This window comes from Dermacentor andersoni, chromosome 1, assembly GCF_023375885.2.
Source record: "Dermacentor andersoni chromosome 1, qqDerAnde1_hic_scaffold, whole genome shotgun sequence".
Lineage (NCBI taxonomy): Eukaryota > Metazoa > Arthropoda > Arachnida > Ixodida > Ixodidae > Dermacentor > Dermacentor andersoni.
The window spans coordinates 135,907,044-135,919,897 of record NC_092814.1 but is presented as its reverse complement, the minus strand read 5'-3'; the positions used below and the strand labels follow the sequence as shown (position 1 = coordinate 135,919,897).

General features: G+C 44.7%; 1 protein-coding gene across 1 annotated transcript in view; it reads right to left on the bottom strand.

Annotated features, from left to right (window-relative positions):
* Positions 1 to 12,854, bottom strand: part of LOC126543350 (synaptogenesis protein syg-2-like) — a 961,852-nt gene that overhangs the window by 361,889 nt on the left and 587,109 nt on the right. The window lies entirely within an intron of this gene.

Genomic DNA, 12,854 nt, shown 5'->3' with positions numbered 1-12,854 from the left:
CTGTATGTGCAAGTGAAAGCTTGCAAGGGTCAGCCGACGACCATGGCTCAATCTCACGCACGCGAGGGAGGAAGGCGGAGCGGAAGCGCACCGTCTTCTGTCGCGCGTGAGGGACGGGGGGGCAGGTGAGGGAGGGGCGCGTTTTACTCCAGCTGTTGCTGTTTACTGCGCGGCCATGTAGGGGCTCTATCTTTCAAGCGAACTGCGACGTGAACAAAGTGCGCGTCCACATGTGCCTCATCATCAAAGCGATCTGTGATGTGGACAAAGCACGCGGAGTGCCTGTAGCTTCATGTGTGCTGTGCTTTCGACGTTAGTTCGCGTTGCAGCGAGAGACGGCACGTAGCGGAATTCGCTCGCTGCTGCTGCCCCGCTTACTCACTCCAGGGTTTTCCCAGCGAGTGTCCACGGTCATCGAGCGAAATGTGTTCATATTTATATGTGTGCGCGTGACACCGTGCTTGTTAATTTAGTTAGTAAGCAAATGTTCTTAACTTTACATGGCCGATAAAACTAATATGGCTAATTCGTATAGCTGTCTACTAATTTGCCATCGCAATCGATGCTTCGTCTTTCGGGCTAAACTGCGACATTCTAAATGGGCAGCATTTCTTTGCCTAGTCAGAGCCAAGGTCAAACGCGAGGCCGCTCAAGGTCGCAGAGTTTGTCACCGATGAGCACGCGCTCTCATGCGCCCGCTTTCTCGCCGCTAGTGGCTCGGCGCCTCCTTACTCCAAACAGATAAATAGACGTGCCTCGGTTGGACTAGGTGCAGTAGGATGCGCGTAGTCCTCTACTCGCAGATACGACAATGGATCCTGCAAAGTATCAATTGAAAGAGGAGCGTAAGGGTGCAAAGCCTCGGCAGAGGCGACAGAGGTATGCGATGCGTACCAAACCGGTGACGCAAGAGGCAAAGCGACGGGCCGACGAGGTACGCGCGGCCGTGGATCGCGAGTATGGAGTTATCAACGCACGACCGATGCAGCGCAAGCACAACGGGAAGCGACGCACGGCCGAAAAACAGCAATCCGCAAAGCGACGTCGATTGGAGCAATGGCACTTGCGGGGTGTGGATAACCATCAAGAGCACTTCGTCGAAAGCGAATTTGTTATGGCGTGCAGCGTCTGCGATTGCCTCTGGTTCTGATGGGATGTGGTCAGGGTGTCGGCCCACGTATGTGGCGATCCTCGAGCAAGCGTTTCCCCGGGAGGACGTAAGTTCGTTTGGGCTGTTCTCTTAAATGATCACCTATTGCGTTCAAAGAATCCTGCAGCCGATGCTTGACAACGTCTAGAGACTTGTTCGATGTCCATATGCAAATGTCATCAGCGTATGTGTATGTCTGCTGGAAGCACTGCTGGTAAACCTGCTATTGCTGCATTGAAGAGAAGTGGACTTAATACAATTCCTTGTGGAACTCCTTTGTTTATGGTGTATGCGTCGCTTTGTCTGTCATTTGTATTTATATATATCTTTCTGTCTTTCAAAAACTTAGTGATCCATTTGAGAACTCGGCCATGCACTCCAAGAGTTGAAAGGTCCAAGCAGAACGTGAAGGTGACTGACCGAATCAAAGGCCTTCTTAATATTATTATACACAACAACAGCAATGTTCCCACAGCTAATCTCGTGGTCAAAAAACGTTACCAAGTCAAATATGCCGTCCATTGTACATCTACGTTTTCTGAAGCCAGCCATTTGATCTGGTAGATAACTGCTGGATTCTATCCACCATTGCAGTCTAATATCGATCATCTTTTCCATCCCCTTTGAAACACAGCTCGTTAAACTAACAGGACGGAAGGAATCAAGAGACAGTGGTATTTTGCCAGGTTTTAGCAATGGAAATACGTTAGCGATCCTCCAACTCATAGGAACATGTGCTTCCTCCCACATCTTGTTGAAGACGTGTAGGAGAGTGGACGTACCTGTTGGACCAAGGTTTTTCAGGGTACAATAAGAGATGTCAGGACCAGTCGCTCTTTGACGCGGTTTAGAGAGAGCAAGCTGCAGTTCTTTTAGAGAAAACAGAATATACAACTGGGTATGAGGTAAATTGCAAGCATTTTAAATCTGCTGCTGCACCGAAAAGATAGATTGATCTTGAATTGATACAGGATTTGCGAAATTTAGTAGTTTTGCGCAGAATGTGTTTGCAATTTCGCGTTCAGATACGCCAAGAGCTGTAGCAAGGCTTTTGAAGGGACTACATTGTGCTACCGGATGGCCAAGGGTGTTTATTAATCTCCAAGTTTTCAGCAAAGGAGTGAAGGGGGTAAGTGACGTAAACAGAACTCACGCGACCGTTGCTGTCCCAGTTTCTGCATGTCCCGGTTAGATTTTCTCTGTGCAACTTGACTTTCTTGATAATCTTCAAGCCGTCCGGAACGACGAAACGGACGCTCTGCTCTCCGTCTAACGGCTCGGAGTCATTTATAGTCTGCGTCGACCCTGTTTTGTCCCTCTGGAACAGTTGTGTATCGCGTAGCCCTGCAGTAATTACTTTGCACCGATGACATGAACATGTCCAGGTCATTTACTTGGTTGAGTACCACAGAATTATATTCGCGAAATAGTTGCCAATTAGTAAGTTTAGTTACTCTGAGAGATCTTGCCGGATGCATAAGGGGATGCGCTATGAGAAATGGGTAGTGGTCACTACCCCATGTCTCATAATCTGAGCACCATCTAATACCGCGCGTAAGGTCAGGGGAGGCTATAGTAAGATCAAGACAACTAGCGTAATTGTAGCCTCTTAAAAAAGGTAATCGATCCATCATTGAGCATAACAAGGCCGCATGAGTCTATAGCCTTTTCTAAAGACCGGCCTCTAGAATCAGCGTGGCTACTGACCCATGTAACGTTATGAGCATTGAAGTCCCCGCAGAATAGGACTGGTCCTTGAATCCTTTGAAAGAAATATATGAAAGTTGACTCAGCAATGCGCGATGCTGGTTGCATGTAAACGCAAACAATGGTTACTAGCAGCTTTATAAATTGAACTTTACAGGTAACAAACTCAGGCACATCAGAGTCCGAGGAGAAGAGAGGACAGGAAGGTAGATGGCGTCTGACGCATAACATAGTTCGGCTAGGGTTCGGAGTTCGTGATGATGAGTATATTACGTAGTTCGAAAGACGGAAATTACGGTATGCACCGGCTTCGTTAAGACACACAACGGGGAACCTGCATTGCGAGACAAGCTTCCTGAAGTCTGCCATTTTAGCTCGAATGCTATTTGCATCCCATTGAAATACGGTTGTGTTTCGAAAACAGTTATCCATCTGGCGAGCCATTATGCTATGTTGTAAGCTACTATTGTAGTACCAGCGGTTCTAATGAAAGAACAGCGCTCACCTCTGGCAGGTTGTTTGCCACAGGAAACGCCCGCAGAATTGCTTTTAACGCAACAAAGAGCATAGACATCCCCATATGCTGCTGAGATGATTCCGCTTCACGTGAGCCATGCGCAGGTGCTTGTGTTCTCAAAGGGATGAATGCCTGCTGAGTCTCATGTTGGCGGTCGACAACACTTGGCGACGTCTTTCCTTGGCTGTCTTTCCTGCTTGGTTTGCCTTTCATCTCATGTAAGCATTCTTTGGCGTAAGCATTCTTTGACGAGTTCCCCAGCCCTGTTACGCGAAAAATGGTTTGCCTTTCACCTCCTGCAAGCATTCTTTGGCGCAAGCATTCTTTGGCGAGCTCCCCAGCCCTGTTACGCGAAAAATGTAATGCCTGGTATCTCCACCGAAAATGCGTAACTTGCAAAGTTAAGATGTTTAATCGTCATGACAGTGTAAATGTCGATTATTGGTATCTTTTAAGCGATAAGTAACAATATAAAGCAAAAAAATATAAAAAATATGGAATACCCATCAATGGCTCATTACAAAATGCAGAAGGAACCTCATAGTCACCATCATCGTCAGCCTATTTTATACCCACTTCAGGACGAAGGCCTCTCTCTGCGATCTCCAATTACCTCTGTCCTGCGCCAACCGATTCCAACTAGCACCTGCAAATTTCTTAATTTCATCATCCCACCTAGTCATCTGACGTCCCCGACTGCGCTTCCGTTCTCCTGGCACCCGTTTTGAAACCCTAATGTTCCACGGGTTATCTGACCTACGTATTACGTGGCCTGTCCAGCGCCATTTCTTCATCTCAATGGGAATTATAATGGCGGTTATTTTTGTTTGCTCTCTGATCCACACTGCGCTCTTCCTGTCTTTTAACTTGCGCCTAAGATTCTTCGTTCCAGCGCTCTTTGTGTGGTTCTTAACTTGTTTTCGTGCTTCTTTGTCAGTCTCCAAGTTTCTGCCCCATATGTTAGCACACGTAGAATGCATTGATTTTACACCTTCCCTTTCAATAATAGTGGTAAGCTTCCAGTCAGGATCTGACAATGTCTGCCTAATGTGCTCCAACCAATTTTTATCCTTGTGTAAATTTTCTTCTCATGATGAGGGACCCCTGTGAGTGATTGACCTAGGTAAACGTACTCCTTCACCAACTCTAGAGGCTGACTGGCGATCCTCAACTCTTGTTCACTAGCCGGGTTATTGATGATTATCTTTATCTTCTGCATATTAATCTTCAACCCCGCTCTGATGCTCTCTCTGTTAAGGTCCTCAATCATTTCTTGTAAGTCGTTCTCAGTGTTGCTCAACAGGACAATGTCATCTGCAAATCGAAGGTTGCTGAGATATTCGCCTTTGATCCTTACTTCTAAGCCTTCCCGGTTTAATAGCTTCAATAGTTCTTCCAAGCACGCATCGAATAGCATTGGGGGGATTGTGTCTCCTTGTCTGACCCCTTTCTATATAAGTATATGCCTATTTTGTTGAGGAAAATTAAGGTAGCTGTGCAATCTCTGTAGATACTTTCCAAGATTTTTACGTAGGCGTCCTGTACTCCATCATTACATAATGCCTCTACGACTGCTGGTATCTCTACTGACTCAAATGCCCTTTCTTAATCCATGAAAGCCATATAGAGAGGCTGATTGGACTCAGCGGATTTCTCTATTACCTGATTAATGACATGGATGTGATCCGTTGTCAAGTATCCCTTCCTGACACCGGCCTGTTCCCTTGATTGATTGAAGTCCAGTGTTGCCCTTATTCTATCGGAGATTATCTTGGTGAATATTTTATATAACACTGTAAGTAAGCTAATAGGCCTCTCAATTTTCAATTCTTGAACGTCTCCCCTTTTGTAGATTAGTATGATGTTGGCATTCTTCCAGTTCGCTTGGACGTGCAGTGCCGGTAGCTTCGTAAGCGCTGTGCTTTCGACATTACTTCGCGTTGCAGCGAGAGAGCTTAAAGTAAGGGTGAGCCAACTGAAATTAGGCGGTGGGCCAGGTTAAACTTGGGGGTGGGCCACATTGAAATCTCGGAGTGGGCCGACCTAAATTTCAGGGTAGGCCAAATTAAAATTTGGGGGTGCACTAACTTGAAATTTGAGGGTGGGCAGACTCAAATTTGCGGTTGAGCTAACTTTAAATTTGCATGTGGTTGACTTAAATTTAAGGGTGGGTCAACTTGAAGTTTGCGGGAGGGGGTGACCCAACTGAAATCTGAGGGTGGGTCAAATTGAAGTTTAAATTGCGGGAGGGGGTGACCCAACTGAAATTGGAGGGTGGGTCAACTTGCACTTGAGGGTGGGCCAACTTCAATTTCAGGGTGGGCCTGCTTGAATTTCGGGGTTGGCACAACTGAAATGTGGGGTTGGGCCGACTTAAAATTTTGAAGTGACGCTACTGAAATTTGGGGTTGGCCCAATATACTATTGAACGCTGCTGAGCATCCTTCGAGTTATAAACGCCTCGCGGCAAATAAGCGCGTTGAGACGCTTGAAGTGTTTTCATTGGGCCTTACCGAAGAGTAGTCAGAACGCATGCGAGAGCTTGCGTATAGAAGGAAAGCGCGCATAACGCAGGCTTGCGAGAGCGACAGCAAGGGTGACATGGCTGCGCCGTGATGTACTCTCCTCTCACGCAACGCCTCACGTGCTACGGCGGCAGCTAGTGGTCCCTTTCGGCCGCTCTGCTCCGTCGAGGCGCTCTCGTTCCCAGCGTTTTGGCTCACTTGGTACGAGTGCATGGAAGGGGCAGGATAGAATGGGAGAACTGACAATTGTCTACTAAAGCCTAAGCGTTCTTTGTCACCGGAAAGGCCATGGGTAGACGCGCATAAGCTAGGAAAAGCAAATGAGCAGAACTAAGCAGTACCGCAGTCACAGCCGAGCCAAACATTGCTTACGCATAAGTAGACAATTCTCAGACTTTCTGTAGATATTTTGTACGCAGTGCTACAAAAAGGACCGTAATATTTGCATTGGCGCGCACCCGCCGCAACTTTAGTTCCCGGTGCCGTAAGAAGCCATTCAAAGCACCTATTACCAAACGCTGTAAACCCTTTACGAAAGGGCAGCGAGGAGGAGAAACGTTTTTTTTCCTTTCCATTGTATTGTAGTAAATGATCCTTTGTCATTCATTTTATCCGATCCTTCGCCAATGCCCCAGGGTCTGGGAATCCAAACCGAACTCAGCGGTTCAAGCTGATTGATCACATGGTACTGTTGGCCGTCCTTCTCGCTCTCTATGCCGCAAAAGTTCCACCATAACAGCTGCCGCGGTGATTCATCAAGCAGCAGTTTGGCGAAATCTGATATATGAGATTACCTGCACCACTTTTCATTGCATACATAAGACACAATGCGACTCAATCCAATTGAATCCGATTCCGTTTATTGTACTGTAGTCGGCTTTTATTTAATTTTTTTCTATATCCCTCCGCTGTAAAAAAGGAATTGTGATAAAATACACAGGTGTAGCTAGGGTATTAAATAAGAAGCCTGCACTTTAACACCCTTAAGGGTGTAAATGATTGTCCCATGGGTGACACCCTTTTTGGGTGTTTGTTACACCCCAAGCAAACGATGCTAAGTAACACCCCATAAAGGAAAGGGTGTTAAAATGTTGACACCTTGCCTATGGGAGTTAAATTAAAAACACCCTTTAGGACATGTGTGTCAAACAAACGACACAATTCCTATATGGGTATAACACAGACACCACCCTTTCAATCAATATGGGTGCAACCTGGACATTACCCTCCCAAAAAGGTGTTATCCCTGGAAGTAAAGCTTAAAATATGGGGATTTACGTGCCATACCCACTTTCTGATTCTGAAGCACGCCGTAGTGGGGACTCCGGACCACCTGGGGCTCTTTAACGTGCACCTAATCTAAGTACACGGGTGTTTTCGCCTCCATCTAAATGTGGCCGCCGTGGCCGGGATTTGATCCCACGCCCTCGTGCTTATTAGCCCAGCATCATAGCCACTAAGCAACCACGGCAGGTCCCTGCAAGTATTTTAGCGTTCACTACCGCCGTGTAGTTAATGGACCGCCTAGGTATTGTAAATGCTGCCTAGGCGTAATAACAAAACATACTGCACTAAGGACACAGGATGCCCCACTGCTTGGCACACCAGTATAATATAAATGCGTAACCTGCCAACGTTCATTTATCATACTACAGCCTTGTTCATTTACACCCCTAAAGGTAGTATGTAAATTAAAAGGGCTGGCGTGTTCCAAGGGTGTTTTCTTGTGTCACACCCTTGTTGAAAAAAAAATGGCATTTCAAGGGTTTTACATGGCTAAAAAACTGAAACACCCCTATTACACCCATAGCGGTGTGAAATTTTTAAAAGTGTGTAAAGTTGCGCAAATTGGTTGGCCGGCGCATTGCAAATCAACGCAAACAGACAAGAATTTATGTTTCTGGTTTACCATTTATTCTAGGCAAACGATTCTTCAAAACTCCTTCGTCGCCATCTGGTTACACTTTTCACTAAGGGAGGCCAACTTAGGAATGCATCGACAAGCGGCGGCCGATTATCGGCTCGATAGCTTCCTCGCCTTTTCCCGTCTACACACTCTTCTAAAACTGATTGAGCTTGTTCACAATTATGGTGGCCTTCACCTACAGAAAAAAACTCGATCTAATATTTCTAGACTTTGCAAAAGCTTTCAATCGCATAACACATAAGAAATAATTTGATAACTTATTTTTTTAGATCTCTATGTGAAAACGAGCAGACCGCGCCAAGTATAGGCGACATCTCCTAATACCGCATAATAATAATAAAAAAAAAGAACTCGAACTTACTTTTCGAAAAGGACCTATTCTCGACTGGTTCAAAGACTGTCTAATTAACCACACTCAATATGTAGAACTTAACCGCTTGCACAAGGAAGCATTCTGACTCCAGTTTTATTTCTCATATACTATAATGATCTGTCTTCCAATATTCTTGTCAATATTAGACTTTTCGCTGACGATTGTGCTCTGTATCAGGAAACCAATTCTTATATTGACCATCTAGCTTTGAACGAAGCTTCATCATTGGTGTAATGAAGAGAAAATGAATTTGAGCATTAAAAGAAATAGCTACTTTATCAATTACGAGAAAAAATCTCAAATAATAATGTAACTACATTATAAATAACTTTGGCCCGACGCTAACACACGACTTTAGGTGCCAGCGCCATGTTAACAACGTTACTTCGACCACACAAAAAAAGTTTTTTTTTTCTAAACAGACGTCTCAGACTAGCACCCCCAAACACAAAACTACTAGTATATAACCCTTTTGTCAGATCAGTATTAGAATATGCTAAAGTTCTTTGGTTTCGTTTCACTAAAGAACTCATTAACAAACTAGGAGCTGTTCAGAGGAAGGCATTAAGATATACTTAGAATGAATATAGGTTAACATACTCACCCACGGAATTGCTAAAACAGCCAGGTATCCTCACCTCACAAAACCGAGCCAAGCTATCGCCATTAAAAATTATGTACGAGCATATTCATGACGAATTAAAAGTAGACAATCCCAATTTTTTATATATAATACAAACACGCGCTACCCGACATAAACACTCACTGTCATTAAACGAACGCCCACTTCGTACATGCGAAGCATTCGTTTTCTCCTTTTATGACGTGTGAATGTAACAAGTAGGACTCTACCTTTAGTCAAGTGCTGCAAAGCGTCCTCCGTATAAGGGGTACGTTCTTTGTTCATCCCAGACTACCGCATATAAGCGTACTTTCAGGCGAGATCATGCGTGACAAAACGCGGCCGACCTGCTGCTCATGGCTCTATGCGGCCAGTGAGCAAACGCAACGTTTATATGCAGCCCTGCAAATTTCGCGCCCAAAAAGCACGCATAAACGTTGAGAGAGCATTACAAAGCGAAAGGTGCAACGAGCGATGAGGGAGAATCTGTGAGGGAGAAATACAAGCGAAAGGCAAAAGGAGAGAGCGAATAGATTAAGAAAGAAGTCGTCGCCTCTGTGCGTAGCATAGATGGCGGAGGAGGAGGTATGACGAGGGTTGCCAGATTGGATTAATAATAGCTAAATTGGGATACCATTTAAGCGGGTTGGCGTCAAAAATTCCGAGTTGGCGACATGACTATATCTGCGCTATTTTTGTCTTAAGGATTTACAAGTCCCGAATACCACGTCAACACTGACAACGTTCGGGAACGCCAATTTATGAAAGCGCAAAGCTCATTTCTTCAACAAAGATATGTAGGCAATCTCGAACGCTGTGTTTTCCGGCAATATCGGCGCTGGGAAAGTCAAGGTTGCCATGTTTATACGTAATTCCAGCGCTAAGCTTTCTTCTGTTCGTTTTGGGTTCGGCGCTATCTACTGCCTGTTCTAGCATAATTCAGTAAGGAAAACAGTCAGCCTGACAACTGTCGAGTACGTTTTCCCTGCTGGTTGCTATACAGCAAACTATTATGTAGGCTTACACAACAGCTCAAGTATATGCACGCATGTCGTGACGCGTCCTTTTCACCCGTGGTCCTTCAATGTTTATCAAGGGTTCCTCGAAGCCTAATGCTTCGTTTTCCGGCAAATCACGGCTTTATTTATTTATCCAGTATGAATCAATGAATAAACTTTATTTCCCTTTTTAAAACAGGGGAGGGGCCGGGGGCGAGAGAGCGAGTAACTTTACGAAAAAATGCGCAAGTCGCTTTAAACGATGAACGCGACGGTTCGAGTATTGATGTACATGCCTAGCGAAGCGCAGTAGTCTCGTGTTTCGATCAAAGCGAAATGTACTACTCTAGTATAACCAAGCTTCGCCAAGTTATAGACTAGCATCAGGAACGCAAAAGACAGTGCCGGAAGTCCCATGTGCTTCCGCTGCTGTCTGAGCGAGCTTGCTTTGTCCCTACTTGCGCTGCCTCTTTCGAACGCAACCGTCGAACGCGTCTTCAGCCAGGTTTCGTTAACAAATAATGATTTTAGAAACTGCATGTCGAATGCGACAGTGCAAGCTCTCCTTCGCGTTAAGTTTGGTCTGACAGAGAGTGGGAACTGCTTCAAAGATTTTTCAGCCAGATGAACAGTTACTGTCGCGTTTGAGCTCTGCAATTATATGTGGTCCAAGTGGCAGTGGAAGTTAACTAGACTGGGGCTAGGTAGTATATATAATCCATTTTTGTCAATCCCCACTGTGAGAGGTATAAATTGGGACTGTAGCAAATTTTTTTTCGTGCTTTGTTTTAGTCAAGCAGTTTTGTATTAAGCGAAAGTTGCAATTGTTTCACAGTACTTCTTGAACGTTGTGTATCATTACAATGATAAGCTCAGTAAATATATGAAAAATATATATGTTCGTCCATAGTGAAGGTGGCAAGGCAGAGGGCGGTGAGTTATTGCCTTGCCAAAGTTACAATGACGACTCGTCGATTTTGATACCATACTTCGGCGATATTTTTCCCTTTAAACTATGTGCGTACGAGTAATTACGATTGTGGATTACTTTTTATATGGACTTATTTATGGTCACTGTAATTCCTCTTTGTTCATCTCGCCATTCATTACATCGCACTTTGCTCGCGCGTATTTTCTAGCTGTGATAAAAAAAGAGACTGCGGCCGATGTACATAATAGGTGTTTGTAATAATGCTACGTCAATATTTTATTATTTTTGCGCACACCACAGTGGTGGTTGGGCAAAGAATTCTTGGCAGTTTGAAAAGGTACATATAATCTTTTACTGACTTCAGATTTTGATGTGTAGTGCTTGAATTTGTTATACAAATGGGTTTAGGCTGTATTTATCTTCATGACAGCCGCACGCAACCAATAAAATATATTGTGTGTGTTCCGTAATGGAATTACATTTATTTATTTATTTTTTACGAGCTGCACTCAAAGTAAGGTACACAGCCCCCCTCGAAAATTTAGCAACACACGCATTCGTACCTGAATTCAAGGAAACTTACGTACGCGTTTTGATATTGTACGAGTGTTGCCAACGAATCCCTGTTTAAATATTGCGCAGTTCAATTGTTTTCGACACTAATATCACCTGGATTATTGCCAGCGCTGTAATCCAGGTGGCAATTAAAACCATAAACATTATTTCACCTCTTCTATTATGAGCCACCAGGTTGTTCTCTTTGTTCCCACTCAAAGGCAAATCGCAGTCACAACTGCCGCTTCTTCACACGAGGACACTGCGAGGTTTGAAGTTTTTATTTTACAGAGTCCAGTGCGCTTCCAAGCGGCAGCATTTGATAACTCAGCGTAGAGCTGCTTTCGAGTAAATGAAAAGAAAGAGAGAGAGCGGGAGAGAAATAACATGTTTATTTTATAAATAAAGCTTCGGAAAGGCATCCCTACTTTAATGCCTCGAGTTCGGGCCGCCTCTTGGGCACTTGGTCGTGACCAGCCGAAGGTGATCCTCGATGTTGGAGCTGATATCTTGCCCGACTGCTATAGAAAAATGCCTCGGGTAAATTAACCGAGGCGTTAACTAACGTTGGCTCCGAACGTGGCTCAGTAAATAGCAATAACGTCATAAGTAAACCAAAAAAGAAATTCTTTGGTTCATTGTAACAATAAATGGTGCCGAAATCCACGTCTCAGTGGCAGCTCTCACTAGAGTTCTTCACGCACATCTTGAGCCTATTGTGCTGATTGGATGCGGCAGAATTAGTTTTAGAGCCGGAAAAATACGCGGTGAGATTTGTGCGCCATCTACACCATCTATAAGACAGCTGCAGCACATCATCGAACGTTTTGGCTATGTTTTTGGCTACTTTTCGCTGACGAAAAATTTGAGTCTCGCTATTTTTGGGCTACCTTTTGAGATCGTTTGGCTCTTTTTTGGTGGGGCCATCTCGCAACCCTGGGTAAGACTACGCCGGCCGCGATGGAGCAAGAACATGGCATGAGCCAGCGGAGGAGGCTATTCTTTTCTGTGGCAATTATTGTCATTTCTTCGTACCATCGACGCTATGTGACTGTGTTCGCGTTGTGAAGGCATCTGGCTGCGTCGAAGAAGGCTCTCGGTGACCTCAGTGATGTTCAATTCGGCTGATGTTACCGCAACTTGTAAGAAGCAGGTGCAAATTCGACAACTAGTGAGAGTGCGATCACAGGGCGACAATTAGCAGCGGTGAGCCTCGATGTGTGCTGGATCGTCGGGCCCTGAAGTGTGTGCTGTACAGCTGCAAACCAGTGTTGATTTGGTAGGATGATTTTTGCTTACCATACTACTAAATGCTTAATTTCTGCTACTGCATTATTATGAGCCAGCAGATAACGAATCTCGGTGATTAAACATCTGAACGCGTAGTACTAATGCGGACACGCGCATTGAAGTTTTCACGTGTGAACTACCTATACCCGCAGGAATAGTTCCGTTTCAGTTTCTTCAAATTAAATTATTCCTGGCGATATTTTTTGCTTGCGTAGCTAGGTGTCCTTTTGTTGAAATTTCATCGGCGGCGGCAATTTTA